Raw genomic sequence first — 18304 nt, 5'->3', positions numbered from 1 at the left:
AATGGAGGCATTGGGAACTGAGATTTGACTGTACTTTGGCTGATGATACTCCATTTCATCACTCCTCTCCCTCCTAATGTTCCATGAGGAGGGCGCAAACGTGGCTCCCCCCCAAACCTACTGATTTGAGCAGCAGCACTCACTTCTGAACATCAGAAATACTGTAGAAACAGTTATTTCTTTATCAGGATGGAAGTTTACCAGTCTTGGCAGGTGAGCCTTTTTACTTGAGTTGTACAGAACTTTTTCTTCAGGCAGCGTGTATTTTTAAAAATGTTTCTGGAAGATGTCACAGCACTTAACCAAGTCTGCAGTCTGTCTCAGTCTGAAAATGACAGAAGAAAAACTTCTTGCAGCAGATTAATTCAGAACTGTGCTTTTTAAATGCATTCTAGGCCTTCTTGAACAGATTTTTGTCTGGGCAGCTCTCCAAAACTATTTACATAAAATACCAGTAAATAACATAATAATAAATCGACCCTTGGCAACAACAAGAAAGAGGGGAGGGGAAATGTAAGAGTTTCTTTTTAAAAATGAAAGATCAGTACAATATTCACTTGTACCAAAGGACTCCAATTATTTTTGAAGAAATCTTTCATCAGAGAAGCATCACGCCTATGCCAAAGCAAGTGCATTAATTTTAACCAGGCTTATTATCAGGTTAAGCATGGCCTCAGAATCCCCGTTTGGAAATAAAAAACCTTGCAGTTATTCAAATCCGGGTGCTTCCAGGCACGTGTTTATTGTGGGATTGGTACTCATCCTACATACAAACGTTTTGCAGCATCCACATGCATCTTCAGAAAGGAGCAGAAGGCTACTAACTAGAACATTCTTTTTAAAAAGGTTTTGTTTCTCTTCCGAAGTAGGAGTTTAGTTGAAATATAGGAAAATCAACTTTACATAACTTGTTAAAAACTAATGGATGACATATTTTCCTTTTTAACTATTGTGAAGTATTATATCTACATTTAAAATAGTATTCCCCCCTGCAAGCTATGCCCCACATTTCTACCCCAAAGTAGCACACACCAAGTGAGAACATTAACAACTTTGAACTGACATAGCATTATGGGCATGAGAATGGAAAGGAGTGTAACACAAAGCATCATCAGCAGGTGATTTGCCTTTGAATGTGATCTGATTCACCCTCTCATTTTTGTTTAAAAGTCATAAAAAGGTAAAGGACACCTAACAGTTAAGTCCAGTCACGAACGACTCTGGGGTTGTGGCACTCATCTTACTTTACTGGCCGAGGGAGCCGGCATTTGTCCGCAAACAGTTTTTCCAGGTCACGTGGCCAGCATGACTAAGACGCTTCTGGTGAAACCAGAGCAGTGCACGGAAATGCCATTTACCTTCCCGCCGGAGCGGTACCTATTTATCTACTTGCACTTTAATGTGCTTTCGAACTGCTAGGTTGGCAGGAGCAGGGACCAAACAACGGGAGCTCACCCTGTCGTGGGGATTCGAACCGCCAACCTTCTGATTGGCAAGCCCTAGGCTCAGTGGTTTAGACCACAGCACCACTGCATAATCCCATTTGGGGGAGAGAGCATAATACCTTCTTCTCATGCACTTGTTGAAACTTCTATCAAACATATGGTGTATATATATATTATTTATACACTTCTCCTTGCATTTGAAACCTTGGCCTTATTTGAAAATCTCCAGACAATATAGACTTGTTAAATGGGATGGATCTAAAATGTTTCCAGCTCACAGAAATTAACAGGTTGTCCCCCCGCCACCCTACCGTCAAGTGTCATTATTATAAATGTCTTCAAAAAATATGTGTGCATGTCTGAAAATAATTTACATGCCAAAGCATTTGGTATGAAAAATGTTCAGGCTCCAAATGAACTCAGGTTCCTAGAGATTAATCACATAGCAAATAGGAAAACAGTCAAGAAGGAGCAGCCATGTCAGGCTGATGGAGCAAAAACATGAAAGAGCCTTGCAGCATCACCACGACTAAAAAAATTATTGTGGCCTCAGCTTTGGTGAGCCACCATCCATATCATCAGATGCATGAAGTGGTCATCTAAGTGGGAAAAGATATGTTTCCTGAATACAGAGATAAGATGTTTTCAATTTATTTATTTATTTGTTTATTTATTTCAAAATAAGGCTGAAAACTCAAACATCATAAAAACCCAGGTATGTTTGTGTCATAAATGAATATATTTTTAAATTACTATAATTGTTATCATTATCATTTTTACAGCAGCTGTAAATTTTACAGCAGCCTCTCCAGGGCTGTCAGAGCAACACAACAAACACATCCAAGCATATCCAGAAGTCTCCGTTGCTCTTGAGAAGGCAAGGAACTCAAGGATGAGACCTCTGCCACTGTCTCTCTTGCTGCTGTTTTCTCTACGTCAGGGTTAGCCAGTGTAGTGCCCTTTAGATGTTTTGGACTCCAATTCCCATCATCCTTGGCTCAGCTGAGGCTGATGGGAATTGGAGTCAAATATATCTGTAGGGTACCACTTTGGCTATCCTTGCTGTACTTCCTCAAAATGTAAGTTTCTGGCATGGATGTGGTGGGGGAGGGGTAGAAGAAGAGAACTATGGGGGAATCTCCAAGTTTTACGTGAGACACCAAGCCAATTATGACCAAGCAAATTGGTCGTAACTCTTCTGTCGGTGGCCAAAATGGATAGTGGACAAAAAAGACAAATAGCTAAGGTGCTGGTATAGAAATAATTGGAAACACTTGACTCTGCACTGGGGGGATTCCCAGTAATATAGGGGAACGGTCAGTTGGAAAGAGAGAATTGCAGTAAATGGAAGATACTAAATATTGTGTCTCAAATGAAAGATCATATTAAGATACTATTTTCTATATTAGTCTAAGAGAGAAGAGAAGTTTTGTGAAAAATTTACGTACTGTACTTTGTGTTTTAAGAAAAAATAGACAACCTATGTACAAATACCTGTGATAGATAGATGAGAGAAAGATATATAGATAGACAGAGAAATAGGAAGCTAATAGTTTGCAAGAAAACATCCTTTGCTAACATTCTTCAGATGCTGGGTGGTGGGATCAGGGCCAGCTCATCCATGAGGCAAGGTGAAGCGACTGCCTCAGGCAGCAGGATCCTGTGGGACAGCAGATCTTGTTGTTGATCTTTGTTCCCCACCCCCTATTCTTCATACTGTACTGTATAGATCTTCCTTCACCTCTCCTTCCTTGGCAAGGAGGGGGGTGCCATTTTGGGGTCCGCCTCATGCAGTGGTGGAGCTTTATGCTCCGGCACCGGGGGGGTGGAGAGCAGGTGGGGGCGTGGCTCCCAGCACAGGCGGGGGGCAGCCTCGATGGCACCCCACCGGGATCGCGCTGCCAGGGGTGGTGCGCTCCCCCCGCACTCCTCTTCCTCCGCCAGTGACCTCATGTGCCAAAATGTATTGGTTGGGATTTTATTTTCATATGGAATGAAAAGGGAATAAAAAGTGAAAGAACGGACAGCTTACATATGCCAAAAGGTTCATCCACAAAACAAGTCGGGTAGACCTAAACAAAAAGCCCTTTGTGTATCAATTCTTGACAATAGTCGTGTTGGATGAATGCTGCAATGGCTGCTCCTACTGACTGCTCAGTACAATTGGAAATGTAATGGTAACAACAATAATAGGGGTAATTTAGAAGCACACAGTTCAACACAGGCATGGTATCTTAATTTCTTGTGTATAACAAAACAACACAAACAATGCTTCCCTCAAGAACTGTTTTGCAACTCAATTCCACAGGGCAGACGATCGACTTCTTATCTTGTATTTACAGGAGCAAAAATGCTCGGGGTTTGGATCCTCTTAAAAAAAACGGAGGGCACATCCCAGGGAGTTTCCATCTGTGGTGCAGTCTTTCCAAAGGAATTGGTTCCCTTCCATGCAAAACATAAAGAGGCATTTGGGCAATTCTTAAATTATAAGTATTAAGGTAGGACCCCCAATGAAACCTGTAAGCCTTTCCCAACCCCAATTTCAGCCAGATCTTCAGCCGCTTCTCTCAGTTGCCTTCTTAACACAATAGAGTTCCAACCAAATGTATGCCCTGGGAGTTGCGACATCAGGCCACTGGGATACTTATAAAATGGTGGGCAGTTTACAAAGGGTAACACTGCAAGCTGCCAGCCAGTTTAAATTTCAGTATAACCTGAAACCAGGTGAAAATCCTCATCGACCAGGATAGCGAAGCTGATGCAGAGTATAAACAAGGCATGGACCAGAGAGATCTGAGGTTTTTGGAAATCAGGAGTGTGAATTGGATATAAGATTAAACAAGGAGTTGCTACTGAAAGCAACAAGGGATATTTGAGTTTCAGCATCCCACCTTGTAACTGGAGCTGTCATCCTTTTTATAGGCTAACATTTGTATGAAGTGCAGTCTTCAGGGAACTTCTGACGTTCTTTGTTCACAGAACTTAGGAGGAATTCATACCTGACAGAATCAAAAAGAGAATTTCTGAATGGCATATTTTTCTAGACTTTGCCCTCAATAGGTGCATCATCAATGCAGTAGGTCTTTTAGGTTTTCCCAGCATGGGATATATTCAGTGTGTTGTGAACTCTTTCCCAATAGGTATTCATCTTCACACACAACCACTGTAGGTGAGGAGAATGCCCTTTTAGCGAGCACCCACAGTCCCAAACATGCTTTCTGTTTGTGTTTAATCCTCATCTAATCCCTTAAAAAAAAAAAAACCTGTGCAAAAGATGATGAAGACATCATGCAGTCTCTCTGTGATTCCTGCAGAGGCTAGCAAGAGAGCAACACAGAATTTTATATAATACTTCACTCATTTGACTGATTCCACCTTGGAATTCTTTGTTCCAACTCTGCCAGAGTTGGATTTTCTATCATCCACCCCCAATAGTAGCATTTTTCACCCCTTTCCAGTGATAAAATGGGAGAGGCATTGGCTTGAAGAAATTATTAATGTGGCACCATTTGCTTTCTTATTCTCGAGCCCCTGAGAAGCCCAGATGAAGATGGATGCTTTTTGTTTGTTCGCCATACAAATGCCTCTTGATTGCCTTGGGTTTCAGAGTGACTTTAGATTAGGGCATTCAACTGATTAAAGATTTTTAGCTGGCTAATTACCTGGCAATGGCATTTAACTGATAGATTAATGTATTGATGACGTTTAAAAAACTGGACATACTGCAAAGCTTCTGTCAGTGTGCCTTGGAGGAAAAGGAGGCGTTGTCTTAGTGAAAGATGAACAAAATGTGATAAGCAAAATCTAGTATTCATTGCTAGAAGGAAAAGGCATTGGAAACATTTCCTCTCTTTTTCATCATGAATACTTTATCAAGCTTTGACAATAGTATATCCCAGCTCTGTCAGTGAGATCATCTGAAGGAGAACTGCTAGTTGTCCCCTGTGCTGCAGAGGCCTTTCTGGCCTCCACTAGAAGTTGGGCATTCGCTGTCACCAGCCCCATGCTGTGGAATATTCATCACATTTGAGCTTCAGGAATCTCTTGGAAACCTAAGTATGTTGACAGGCCTATACAGTTGTCCAAAATTTCCCCAGTCATTTTAATAACAGCCTCACCTTGCCTCATATGTGGGCTAGCCCTGATCACAAGTTCTCTAGTGTAACTTATTAAAATGCCATTAACAAACAAATAAATCCCAAGATCTATCAGTATTGTTGGAGATGCAAGTGTATTGGACCACTTCAGTTGCCTATGATTCTGACTCTTAGATCTTGCCTTTCAGAATGGCTTTTGTTCTGTGTCAGCTCTGGATACAAACAGGAAGGAAAAGCCATTGTCAGTTTTCTTTTGCATCAAGAAAGAGAGAAAGGAGCTGATGCATGCACACCGCCGACATGGTGGCAGACCTTGAACAACCCTACATCCCTAAAGTTACTGCCTGTTGTGCCCTTAACTAATTAATCTGGGGGTGGGTTTTAATTTGTGGCCACAACAATGTGTAATTAAAAAAAGCTTTCGGCAATCCTCTTAACACCGCTCAGTAGACCCTGGGTGAACAGCTGAATCTTACAACTCGGTAGCTTTCCAACGTGTCCGTTTTCCAATTAAACAGATTCAAGGAATCCCTGGCTGCATTCAGATACATCAACTGCATGCAGTGCTGCAGCTACTGGTGTTTCTGCTGCACTCTCTCATTTATATGTCTCACCCTATAATTTCTCCCATATTAGTAGACTTTACTGCAGTATCTCAGCTGCCTAATGTTCAGATCTACCACTCAAATGAGATTGTGCAATTTGAAGCAGTGTCAGTCACAGGTACATGGTGCTCTCTGAAGTGTAGGCCAGTGGGCACCTCTCCTTCCCTGCTAGGGCCAACACTTAAAAGAAAAAGAAAAAAGGGCTTCCTGCAGTACTCAGACATTTCCAGACATCCAGCCCTGCTTAATGCTTCCACAAGATGGCTTGCCCTGTTGCGCGCACAGCCCTGATTTTAAGGGAAGAGAGGAAAGGCAGGGCAGTCTTGTGCTCGCCAGTGCCAAACCCAGACACCTCGCCACCTGAGGCAAAGTGCAAGATGCAGCAGTCTGAATTAGGGAACACAGGTCTGAGACTTCAGCTGCAGCAGCATCTGCCTAGGAAGCCATTTCACTCTGTCTAATGATAGGGTCAGCCCTGGTGTACAGTACAGTATATCTTCCAAGTCTCCCTCCACAAAGAATGGGCTCGTTTACATTTTGTGATTCCATGGATACAGACTGTTTTGCTAAACTGAAAGATGAAGGAACCCAAAGTTGTGTAAGAAATGACACCTGTGCTGGTGGTTTCTTCCAGCAATTCTATCCACCCAGCCCTAGTAGATAGGATTCCTGACCTTTTAATTTAAAATAATACAGATAACCTAGGTGCCGTAGCCAAGGCTAGACAAAGATGGTAAGGCCGGACCTTGAGTGTTCTTATTCACTTCAGGCATACCTCCCAATGAATCTGCGATTATGAAAACACACGTCTGCTTTGTGTGGTCTAGCTTGTGACTGAAGCCCTGAAAACCATGCCACTCACTCATATGTTGACTTGCTGACAATGCTGCTAGGCCCTGCCCCAGCTTGTGAATCAAAGCGTGTACCTCAATATCAGCAATTTCAAGCAGAAATCATACAGATAAGTGTTGCTCTAGCAGTAAAAACAAGCTTGGCTGTATGATCCCAGCTGAAATCGATAATAAGTTTTTCCAGTGAGAAGGAAGCAATAGAGAATGTTCTATGTTTTGAATATAACTTTAGAACAGGAGCAGGGCAGAGGTGCAAGTGGAAGGTTTGCAGAAAATATTAACACACATCCATTTATATTCCAACTAACATGTACTGGAACTAAGGTCTGGCTTAAATTAAATGTCATCTGTCATAAAAAAATTTAGAATCTCAGGTTCCAACTCTCCAACCCACAAAAAGCGAGTGATTTTCTGCTTCTGTATATGAAGGCAGGCACTGTATGTACCCTTCCAGCCCAATTTGCAGAGGTGCATATAAAATCCTTCTGCACACCTCCCTATCTTTGCCTAGACTTGCTAACTTGATGTCTGACATTTCCCCACTAAGTGTTTTTAGGGATTTTTAAAATGAAACTGAAAGCAATGTCTTGGAGACTCGAGGCAGGCATTCTCGCATTACAGTGGTACCTCGGGTTAAGTACTTAATTCGTTCCGGAGGTCAGTACTTAACCTGAAACTGTTCTTAACCTGAAGCACCACTAAATGGGGCCTCCTGCTGCTGCCACGCCGCTGGAGCATTATTTCTGTTCTCATCCTGAAGCAAAGTTCTTAACCCGAGTCTGTGACCTGAAGCGCATGTAACCTGAAGCGAATGTAACCCGAGGTACCACTGTACTTAAAAATAGCAAAAACAAACACAGTGCAAATTTAAATAATGGCTTCATGCAGATAGTTAATACTTTATCCTGACCAATAAATGCCTGACTTCCCAAGCAGTGAATCTGTTCACACATTGCTGAAAACTCTTCTCTACATGCTCTTGAAGTTTAAAACTGTGATGTACAGATGGTATTGTTCGTGTGGCCACTCTGATACCTCCGAGGGATTTCAATGAGGTGATATTTGGATGTAGAAATCTGTCTGTAGCCAAACAGGTTGCATGTCTTGAAAATGTATAGGGAGTGTGGAATCCTCTGCAATTTTATATTTATATGCCATTGTGCTTGCTAACCACTCTCTCTTTTATTTTTAACATTCAACGTTTCGGTTCACATTTTAATTACGTGGCCCTGTTCTATTCCTCAGACAATACAGCTGTCACCTTGAGGGCTTCATTGCCTGTCCACACACACCTTTTGCCGCAGGAAGCGCTGATGTGCACGAGAAGCGTGACTTGCGTAAGTCACGGGTAGGTGAGCTGTAGTCCAATGTGCTACAGAACAAGTCAAACATCAGGTTGTATTTGTGAAACGATGCTGACATATATAGGACACCCACGCTGGATCTGCAACTTAGTTATTTTACTAGCTCACTGCTTCAGGTGCTAAACAGCAATGAGGAAGGACTTGGCTACCAGCTGAAAACAAAATGTATCACAAGTGTGGCTATCTTATTTTTGTGATCCTGAATAAAACAGGGAAATAGGGAGGTGCCATACTGTGCTGGGCCCAAGGGTAACCCAAGAACTGTGGTCCAGGTCCGGTCCAGAATCTGTAGGTTCCACTAGGAGTCAGTCTAACGGGGTCAAGACAGGATCTCAGGCGAGGCCTGGCATACAGCAATGTTGCTCCCGCAACCTGGGGCGGGGTCTGACAGCCTTTTATGTTTGTCAGGGTAATGGCTGGTCCTGATCCCCCGATGACTCACCTCCCTGTTTCGCCCGGAGGCAAGCACTTCTCCTGCGAGTACTCAGCTCTCCCCTTCTCTCAGACCTTAGTCTCTGCAGCTTGGGAGACGTCAGTGGGCTACTAGACCCAGGGGCTGCCTCAGCCTCCCCTGACCAAACTGGTAATGGAGCAGCTATAAGTGAGGGCCCAGCTGAAGGCAACAAGGTAATCCCTGCATCTGGAGCCAGGGCAAGCTCAGGCCCCTGACTCGGCCCAGCTGGGGTTTGTTGCAGGGGATCCCGTGCAGACTGGAATTCTTCAGGACCAGGCCCAGACTTGGTTCAGATGATGCCTGAGGCAAAGGATCCAGTGCAGACTGAGACTCCTCTGGTTCTGAGTCCGAGCCCGAGTCCCAGGCCATCACACTTACACTGAGTCAGACTAAGTCCATGTAGTACAGTACAGTCGTACCTTGGTTTTTGAACAGCTTAGTTCTTGAACATTTTGGCTCCCAAACGCTGCAACCCCGGAAGTGACTGTTCCGGTTTGCAAACTATTTTTGGAAGCTGAACATCCAACAGGACTTCCAATTGGCTGCAGGAGCTTTCGAACGTTTTGGGAGTCAAACAGACTTCCAGAAGGGATTCCATTTGACTTCCAAGGTACAACTATTGTCTACATGGCTTGGCAGTGGCTCTTCAGGGTTTCAGGCAGGATAGCCTCCTAAGGCCTGGGACCTTCCAAATGCTCTATCACTGAGCTACAATACCATAGGAAGATTATAAGCCCAGAATGGACTATAAGCTTATAGTGAAAGCCGCCCAGAGTGGCTGGGGAAACTCAGCCAGATGGGTGGGGTAGAAATAATAAATTATTATTATTATTATTATTATTATTATTATTATTATTATTAATGTGACACCAAAACAGAGAAAGTCCATCTAGCTCCTTATTGTCTACACTGATCAGTGGCACCTCTTCAGGCAGGAAAGTTTCTCAGTCTGACCTGGAGATTCCAGGGATTGAACCTATGACCCTCCACATGCACTGCCACTTTGCTACAGCCCTTCTCCAATAAAGGTCATGTTTCTGGTGCATCTTCTTTTGGGTATTTTCCTATTGGTGGTCCACTTCTGTCAGAATCCATCTCAAAGTGCTTACAGAGCAGTCTTACACAGATCTACTCAGAAGCAATCCCCACTGAGTTCACTGTGGCTTGCTTAGAAGCATAGAATCTTACAGTTGAAAGGCACCCAGAGGGTCATTGAGTCTAACCCCCAACAATGCAGAAATCTCATCCATGACAGAGGGATTAAAAACCTCCAATGCAGAGGAGTCCACAGCCTGCTGAGGAAGTCTGTTCCACTGTCGAACAGCTCATACTGAAGACAGGGAAGTTTTAAATGGTTTATTATGTTTCTGTATATGCTGAAAGCCGCTCAGAGTGACTGAGGCAACCCAGTCAGATGGGTGGGGCACAAATGTTGTTGTTGTCGTCGTCAGAACATTCCTCCCAGGTAAGTGACTACAGGAATGTAGTGAAGAAGAAGAAATGAGATTGATTAGAAATTCAATCATCTTGGACAATCCTGTCGAAGTCCATCCTATTTTCCCATTTCTCCCCTCAAAAAAGTTCAACTAGAAGTGGCCTTAAATGTGAGGCTGCAGTGAGCAGCGAGAGTGCCCTTTTTTGTAGTGTAAACAGCAGCAAGTTCAAAGGGGCTGGATGAGTTAAAGTTTAATCCTTGCCTTCCACTGGAGTCCCAGCCAAAATTGCCACACAAAGTTGTTGTTTGTATTGGGAAGGAGCCTCCTACCCCCCCCCACCCCCGCCCACGCCAGGCTTACCTCCTTATGCAAACATCAGTTTCAGGCAAGTGATTTCCAGTGGAAGGACTGTAGTGGGTGGGGTGAGAGAGTTGAAGCTTAACCATTAAAGGAGGTAGAGAAGGAGTCTTTAATGCCCTCCCCACCCCACCCCACCCCAAAGCCTACTTGCTTGTAAAATGCTTGCACATAATTAACGCCACATCCAGTTTGGTCCTATGTCTAATTATTCAGTCTACCACATGCGGTCTCCTGGCAGCATATTTCAAATGGGTGAATTTAGGCTCCCAAAGATCTGCCTTCACTGGCAGGTTCCAGAGGGTTTCTGGTTTATTTCTCTCCCCCCACCCCAATTTATTACTTTATCATGGATTCCCAGTAGCCAATGCTGAATTCATTTGGAAATGTAAGAAGAAACACCTTTAAGCAAAGAGTACCGCTTGCTGGAGCACAGATTCATAGAGCTGCCCTTTCCTCAGGTGTTATATATCAGCTAGTAGGTGCGAAATGTCAGCATTGATATGAAAGGGACTTGTAATTTGTCTTGAAAATGAAATGCCGAAAAGTTTGTACATGACCTCATTTTGAACAGATGGAAACAGTAGCTCAGTTGGGGAGATTTGGAGCCATACAAGCCAAAAACATGGTTGTAGGACAGCAACAATGCAGTATGTGACCCACCATAATTTTGGGTGCTATTTTTTTTTTGACACTGGAGAATTCTATGAGCAGAGCGATCCCAAGATGGGGAGGTCTATTTAGCAAGGCTCTGCCCAACTGGGATAGACCTTTGGAAGGATATTACTTGTATAACCTAACCCCTCAAATAGTCAACATTCTGGGGGTTAAGACTGCTCTATTAGAGCACCCTGCTGCAGAACTTGCTCCTAGGAGAGTGTTTTGAATTCCTCCCTTAGAGTCCTCTTCTGAAGAAAATGACATGTTTGAAAGTGAAAGTATAATTAAGGTTTCTATGTTGTAAACTAAATCTGCCCTTTTCCCCTTATGAGGTATCTAATAGCCCATATAGAGTCCTTATGTAGGTTCCTATTGGTAGGAGAAAATAACAGAGGCCAACCAGAGAATATTGACAAGCAAAGCAGCTAGTAAGCCTGATCTTTATTGATCTGTTGCAGCAGGGTGCTCCCTCACACACAGGAAAGGAGGAGGAACCCCGAACAACGGTGTGTCTGCCCTTATATAGACATTTTAAATTCCCTGCCCTGGAGCTCAAGACCACTGCTCCATACATCATACATACATCACAGAAGGGGTGTAACCTAAGACCACCCCCCAAATACATCATCTGAAATCTGAGTGTGTCGTTTATCTCGTCTGACAGGTTACCTGTTAATGCTTACTTGATTGGATACCCTGGGGAGTCTGGCAAGTCTTTTGTAATGATAAATACTTAGTTCCTGAGCCAGGTCACAGGCTCACCCTATTCATACACAGACATACCCTTAAGACAGGATTTGTGAAGGAAAAGACAATGGGGAGGCTTTTCCATTTTCCTTTGACCTTGCAGAGAAAGCATTTGGTCAGTTTGGGAGCCAAAAATGGTTTCATGTCGGTCTTCCTGTGCTGATCTATATACGTGCTTGGTTGGTACATTTATGAACATTTATTATATATCTAAGACCTTAAATTCTTATCACATCAATTAGAAGAATCTAACTGATATGTGACTTGTAGGGTAGCCTCTTGAAGGCTTCCAGTCTTAGGAAAAGGTATATGGAGCTAGTTAACTTCTTCAGATACTCTGAGTTTTCAGCACATAAACTTACTGACCTGTATTTTTTTCTATATTTAGTTTTATTTGTCTATCATGTATTACACTTTTTTTTTTGAGTTTGAGTTTGAAAGTATTTGTGTATTTTGTCTTGATATGGTGTGCAAACAATATCAATGAATTCCATTTATTCATAGAACCTTTGGCTGACCTCCAGGATTCCATCCCTAACTCCCTCCTACAGTATTTCTTGCAGCCCACGCCTTGTGTGTGCCACATGCAATCTGTTACATGCCCCAGCTGAAGCCACAAGAAAACAGAGAGGGTAGTGTTATAAGAATTCTAAGGTCTCAAATAGAGAATAAACATTCATAAATGTACACGTATTGAAACCAATCTGATAGAACCATGTTTCTTAGCATTCTAGATAGAATTTAAGGCATCTTTGGGTGCTTGCCTGAACATTCAAATGCTCAAGGTGTGGAAAGAGACAGGTGTGCATATGCAAGCCCTGTCCCAATGTCCCCAGGCACACCACCCCAATGCTTAGCCCCTGACCTTTTTATTGCATAAGGTAGGTCTGCATGAGGCATCCAAAAGTATTCACTTGAACTTGAGTTGAGTCGTTTGCATGATCCTGCTTTATGAGGGTCCCCAGTTGTCCTCAGTTGATTGGAGGGTCCTACTCACATCCCAATGAACATGAGTAGAAGCCCCATAAAATATGTCCCTGGCAACATGGAAACATCAGGGAAAGCCCAGGTGAAAAGAACACACATGAGCTGTGATTGCAGGGGGGTTGGACTAGATGCTCATTTGGGTGCCCTCTCCTCTGACTCTACAATTCTATGATTCTATGAGGACATTGTGCATTGGGATTGTGTGTGCATCCCTGTCCACACTTGAAACACTTGTACGTTCAGATAAATGCCTGAACATACATTTCCTAAATATGCACACCTTTCCTAACCTGACCATGCATTTCCTAAATATGCACACCTTTCCTAATTACTCTGCTTGGGGTTAACCTTGACTGTTACAGATTGGGTTTGGTTAGCTTTTGGTATTTATATGGAAGCTCTAGTATAGCTCAATTGGTAGACCATAAGACTCCTAATCTCAGAATTGTGGATTCGAGCCCCATGTTGGGCAGAAGATTCCTGCATTGCAGGAGGTTGAACTAGATGATCCTAGTGGTCCCTTCCAACTCTGTAAATCTATGGTTCTATGATCTTATGGGTCTCTGGGTCCAATGCTCCAGTAAAGAGTCATGCGTTTCCTATTTTTCTTAGGAAATCAAGAATTCCACACCAAAAGTTCTCTAATTACTCTCAAGTGGATGCTACCTGAACTAAAAGGTAAAGGTAAATGTACCCCTGCCTGTACGGGCCAGTCTTGACAGACTCTAGGGTTGTGCACTAATCTCGCTCAAGAGGCCGGGAGCCAGCGCTGTCCGCAGACACTTCCGGGTCACGTGGCCAGCATGAAGAAGCTGCTCCGGCGAACCGGCACCAGAGCAGCACACAGAAACACCGTTTACCTTCCCGCTATAAAGCGGTACCTATTAATCTACTTGCACTTAAGTGTGCTTTCGAACTGCTAGGTGGGCAGGAGCTGGGACTGAACGACGGGAGCTCACCCCGCCGTGGGGATTCGAACCGCCGACCATGCAATCGGGTTTTACCTACAGTGCCACCCTTGCAAAAAAAATAAGTTATATATTAGCCCAATAACTTCATCTCTTGTCACCTCTATTTGACTTAGATATTTTGGATACTGAATCCTGCTTGACCTACCAGTCTGCCAAAATTGTGTGAGTTGCCTAACAAATGAAATTCCAAAATATTATTCTTCCCCAACATGGTTTTGGGGTGTCAGCCTCAGCTCTTCACAGCCTGGCTCATTGGTAGATGCATGTGCTTCTTTTGTTTTCATACTCTCTCTTCAATCCCATTTGTCCTCTCCCAAGAGGTCCCTACTGTTTCATCCGCTCCCCAGTCTAATAAGGAGAATTTTATTTTGTTTAACAGGAATCAATATGGGAGGGAAAGTGCTAAACAGTGAGTTGAACTGTGTATGCTTCATCTGTTGGAAAACAGGAAAAGAAGGATTACTCATAAGGATCTAAGATTTTACAACTGAATAAACGAAAACACCCGTTCTTTCTCAGTCTGACGCTTAGCATCCCGCTAAGTCACTTCTCCATTCCAGTCTGAGAAAGGTCAAACAACAAGGTCCTTCACAGTTATTTAAACTATTGAGAGTATAAAGACAACACAGTTTGGAGAAAATATGCCAGGTTGCCATATGCCAAGGACCTGTGATCAAGCATTTCCTCCAATAAATTTTTCAGTGCTTCTGTAGCCTAAGAGTACATGTTGTTAGTGCCTTGAAATGGGAGATGTTTGCCCAGTCTAACCTGGAAGAGCTGTAGTTCAGCAGTAGATGGGGCTGACCCGATCGTTAGGTAGACTGAGACAGTCACTTCAGGCAGTAAGAGAGGCAGTGGCAGCTGGGGTTGTCAGAGAATTATGTTGTAAATCAGGCTTCCTCAATGAAATATACTCGGAGTTGAGAGTGGATTTCATGCTCTTTATTCCGCTCATAGTGGTGAGGAGGAATGGAAGTTCCCCCAGAATGTCTGCTTTGTATACATTATTTATACAATGGGCCCCACGTGATTGGCTAATTCCGGGATTCTCCTGTAGGCCAATCAGGTTGCGGATTCACTTCCACCTGGAGCTGGATTGGGTGGCTCCTATGGACCAATCAGATTGCTGAATTCTGAATCCTATTGTTCTAGGACCAATCAGACTGCTGCATTTTGGATCCTATTCAACTCAGTACATAACACTCAACTTCGGCCCTCCAGATGTTTTTGGCCTACAACTCCTATGATCCCTAGCTAGCAGGACCAGTGGTCAGGGATGATGGGAATTGTAGCCTCAAAACATCTGGAGGGCCGAGGTTGAGCCTGTTGTAAATAAATCCAAAAGCTGAAATTGCTGTGGTTTGCATATTCATCTATGGTCAGGAATCAGTCAAAGCAATACCCATCACAACATTGTTGTTACTGCTGTTGTTTTAAATAAAATCCTGCAAATTATACATAATGGCATTGTTTTTTAAATTGCTTTGACATTTCCTTTGCATTGTAATGGCTTTCTTCAGGGTTGAGTAGAAGAACTCGTGCATGCATCCATCAAAGCAGGATTTAGCCCACCCACCAGCTGAAATGAAATGGAATGAAACAGCGCTGATTATGGTGACTATAGGTCAGAATGGAAATTGCTGCTTTTGTATATCCCTAGTGGCAGCTAGGGATGGATGGGCCCATTACAGTCCCAATTCTACATGGGGACAGTGCTAAGTAAGTATCATATCATTTCCATGCAGGTTTTCAAATTCTGCATGGAAATGAATTAAACGGCAATACTTCTGAGGTAGTCCAAGTTCTGCAGTCCCAGCACTGTGCTCTATTCTACCCCTTTTACAAGCTTCAGACATCAACCTCCTGCTCACAGCTTAAAGTGGCTTGTTGCCACATGCTTTGAGCAAAATAGGGCAGGGTTCCCCAAACTTGGGTCTCCAGCTGTTTGGGGACTACAACTCACATCATCCCTAGCTAGAAGGACCATTGGTTAGGGAGGATGGAAACTGTAGTCCAAAAAGAGCTGGACACCCAAGATTGGAAAACGCTGGACTACAGCTAGTCCTTCCTGGGAATGACAGCACCTGATGACATTTGGGGGGCAGCAGCTGTCCCCAGCTCCAGACTGTGAGCATCTGGGTGACTCCTGGAGCTTTGTGAAGCATTTTGTTGTTGTGCATTAAATGGATAGAGGAAACACACTAGCCCTCTGACCACCTCATAGTGTGATCTGCAGGATTGCAGATTCTAAAGTGGACTATACAGTGGGCTCATGACTCAGTCCAGTTCTTGATCTGCCAGGCATGAACTGTGTGAGTCCACTTTGAAATCCGAGTTCTGTGGATTCCTTCTCCTGCATCCCTTATGGCAGCAGATCTAGGGGCCATTCCCATGCAGAGATACATGGTGCCTAAACTAGCCTGTTGTCCTCTGGTGGGGTGGAGAATACTGTCCTACAAGATTCAGTTGCTAGGTTGGCCAGCTTCTGTACATTAAATAGGGGTGAGCAGGGCTCTGTTTGTTTTTCAGTGGGAACTCAATGGAACTCAGTTCCAGCACCTCTCAGGTGGGCACCATTGCCATTCTGAGAGAACAAAGGAGGCATTCATAGTGAGTTCTGGCACCTCTTTTTCTAGAAAAATAGCACTGGGGGTGAGGCACTATTTTGTCCATCACCTCAGGCAGCAAAATGTATTTGGCTGTTCCTGGCAATAGAATCATAGAACTGGGAGCACAGGCTCCACTTGCAAAGATCCCAGGCCTCTCCTGGAAAAGAATTTGAAAGAACAAAGTTCTCTTATTTTCAGTAAGGGGGTTGTGATATAGGCATTGACTTCACAAAATTACTAGTGTCTGTCAGGAACTATACCAAACGGTATGTCTGCAGGGACCCATAGGACGGCTCACACCACCATGGTGTTGCTTTATCACATTTTCTTTTAAACACAGCTGGAGTAAACACTTTGCCTGCATCCTATATATATATATATATATATATATATATATATATATATATTTGCTTTCGTAGATTTTCACGGGTACAGGAATGCAGGTTTTGGTGTCCTCGGGTGTCTTCCCGTGTAAAAGTTGGGGTATTTATAGGAACTCAAACATTGAGATCCCGCTCTGTTCCAGTAACAAGAAGCCGAAAGCACCAGCCTGAAGATGACGAGTGAGACCTCGTCGAAACGTCGCCTAGACACCCCAACTTTTACACGGGAAGACACCCGAGGACACCAAAACCTGCATATATATATATATATATACACACACACACACACACACACACACATCAATGTCTGCTTTTTGCCATATTAGCTTCTTCTTTCATTTTCAAGTTGATAGGCCACTTTGTTCTTTTCCCTGCTATCCAGAGGCCCTGATGCGAGAGAGTAAGATTGGTATGGGCTGTCTTCCCCCCTCCCCCCCCCATGCCTTAAGATGCTTCTCTGCACATATGAGCATCATCAACATAATAAGCATAAAAGGCTCAGTTGGAATTGAATGCCAGGCAGTAATGTATTAATTAAGATCATTGTTATATTTCTTGGATTAGAATATCCTCCCTACCCTGCCCTGGATAACCATATGAATAGTTATTTTTTCATATTCTGCAATTTATTTATTTATTTATTTTTGCAAAGGATGCATTATGCAAGGGAAACCAGATTGCCTGAAAGAGCTTATAAAGTGAATTTTCCCCTCAGAGAAAACTGCCAACGTTCCTTGCAAGGAACAAGTGATGCAGAAGAAACCCAGAGCTTACTAAGAGAAAGGACACTCCTCTTTACCTCTTCATTTGGCTTTGCTTAATGTGAGTTTGCTGTCATTTTTAATCCACTGGGAATGGGGGAATCCAACAGAAATAAAACTTCTCATTTAAACTTTTTCATAGTTTAAGGTTCTACTCTCATCAGTTTAATAGCTGAATCAAAATAGCTGGGCAACTAATATACATCCAAGCTACAAAAGTAGCTGCCAGCATTCAAAGAACCCTTTGTAGAATCCTGAAATGTTTTCTGAGGACAGTACTTACCCAGAAAGCAACCCAAAACCTCTCCAACCTCAGGAAATAGCAGTTGTCAACAAACTTGAATATTGCCATCCAAAAAGGCACTAAAAATAATACCTCAAAACCCAAAGGAAATTACTTAGCCTGGTACAGAATGACCTGTCAACCAAGCAATATAGTTGAATGTTTATTATGATGCACTTCTCTTGTGATGGCTGAAGGAAAATGCCAGGGGGGCGGAAATCTGCAGAGCCGGTTTAGTAGGCAAAATAGATAGCATACTCTGAATATGCTTATCTAGATCATGATAATGAGGTG

The 18304-nt window shown here is 43.2% G+C and overlaps 2 long non-coding RNA genes across 2 annotated transcripts; one reads left to right on the top strand and one right to left on the bottom strand.

The window, feature by feature from the left end:
• Positions 1-254: 254 nt before the first annotated feature.
• Positions 255-18058, bottom strand: LOC310851377. The gene is made up of 3 exons (XR_014567734.1): positions 18011-18058; positions 4337-4444; positions 255-325 (listed from the first exon to the last, which is right to left on the bottom strand). It is a non-coding gene; the product is annotated as an uncharacterized lncRNA (long non-coding RNA).
• LOC310851366 lies at positions 2393-13682 on the top strand. The gene is made up of 3 exons (XR_014567727.1): positions 2393-2524; positions 8244-8346; positions 13616-13682. It is a non-coding gene; the product is annotated as an uncharacterized lncRNA (long non-coding RNA).
• Positions 18059-18304: the final 246 nt, after the last annotated feature.

This window comes from Podarcis gaigeae, assembly GCF_964106915.1.
Source record: "Podarcis gaigeae genome assembly, chromosome: 1".
In the NCBI taxonomy this organism is placed as follows: Eukaryota; Metazoa; Chordata; class Lepidosauria; order Squamata; family Lacertidae; genus Podarcis; species Podarcis gaigeae.
Note: the sequence above shows the minus strand (reverse complement) of the source record. Positions and strands in the feature narration are given on the sequence as shown.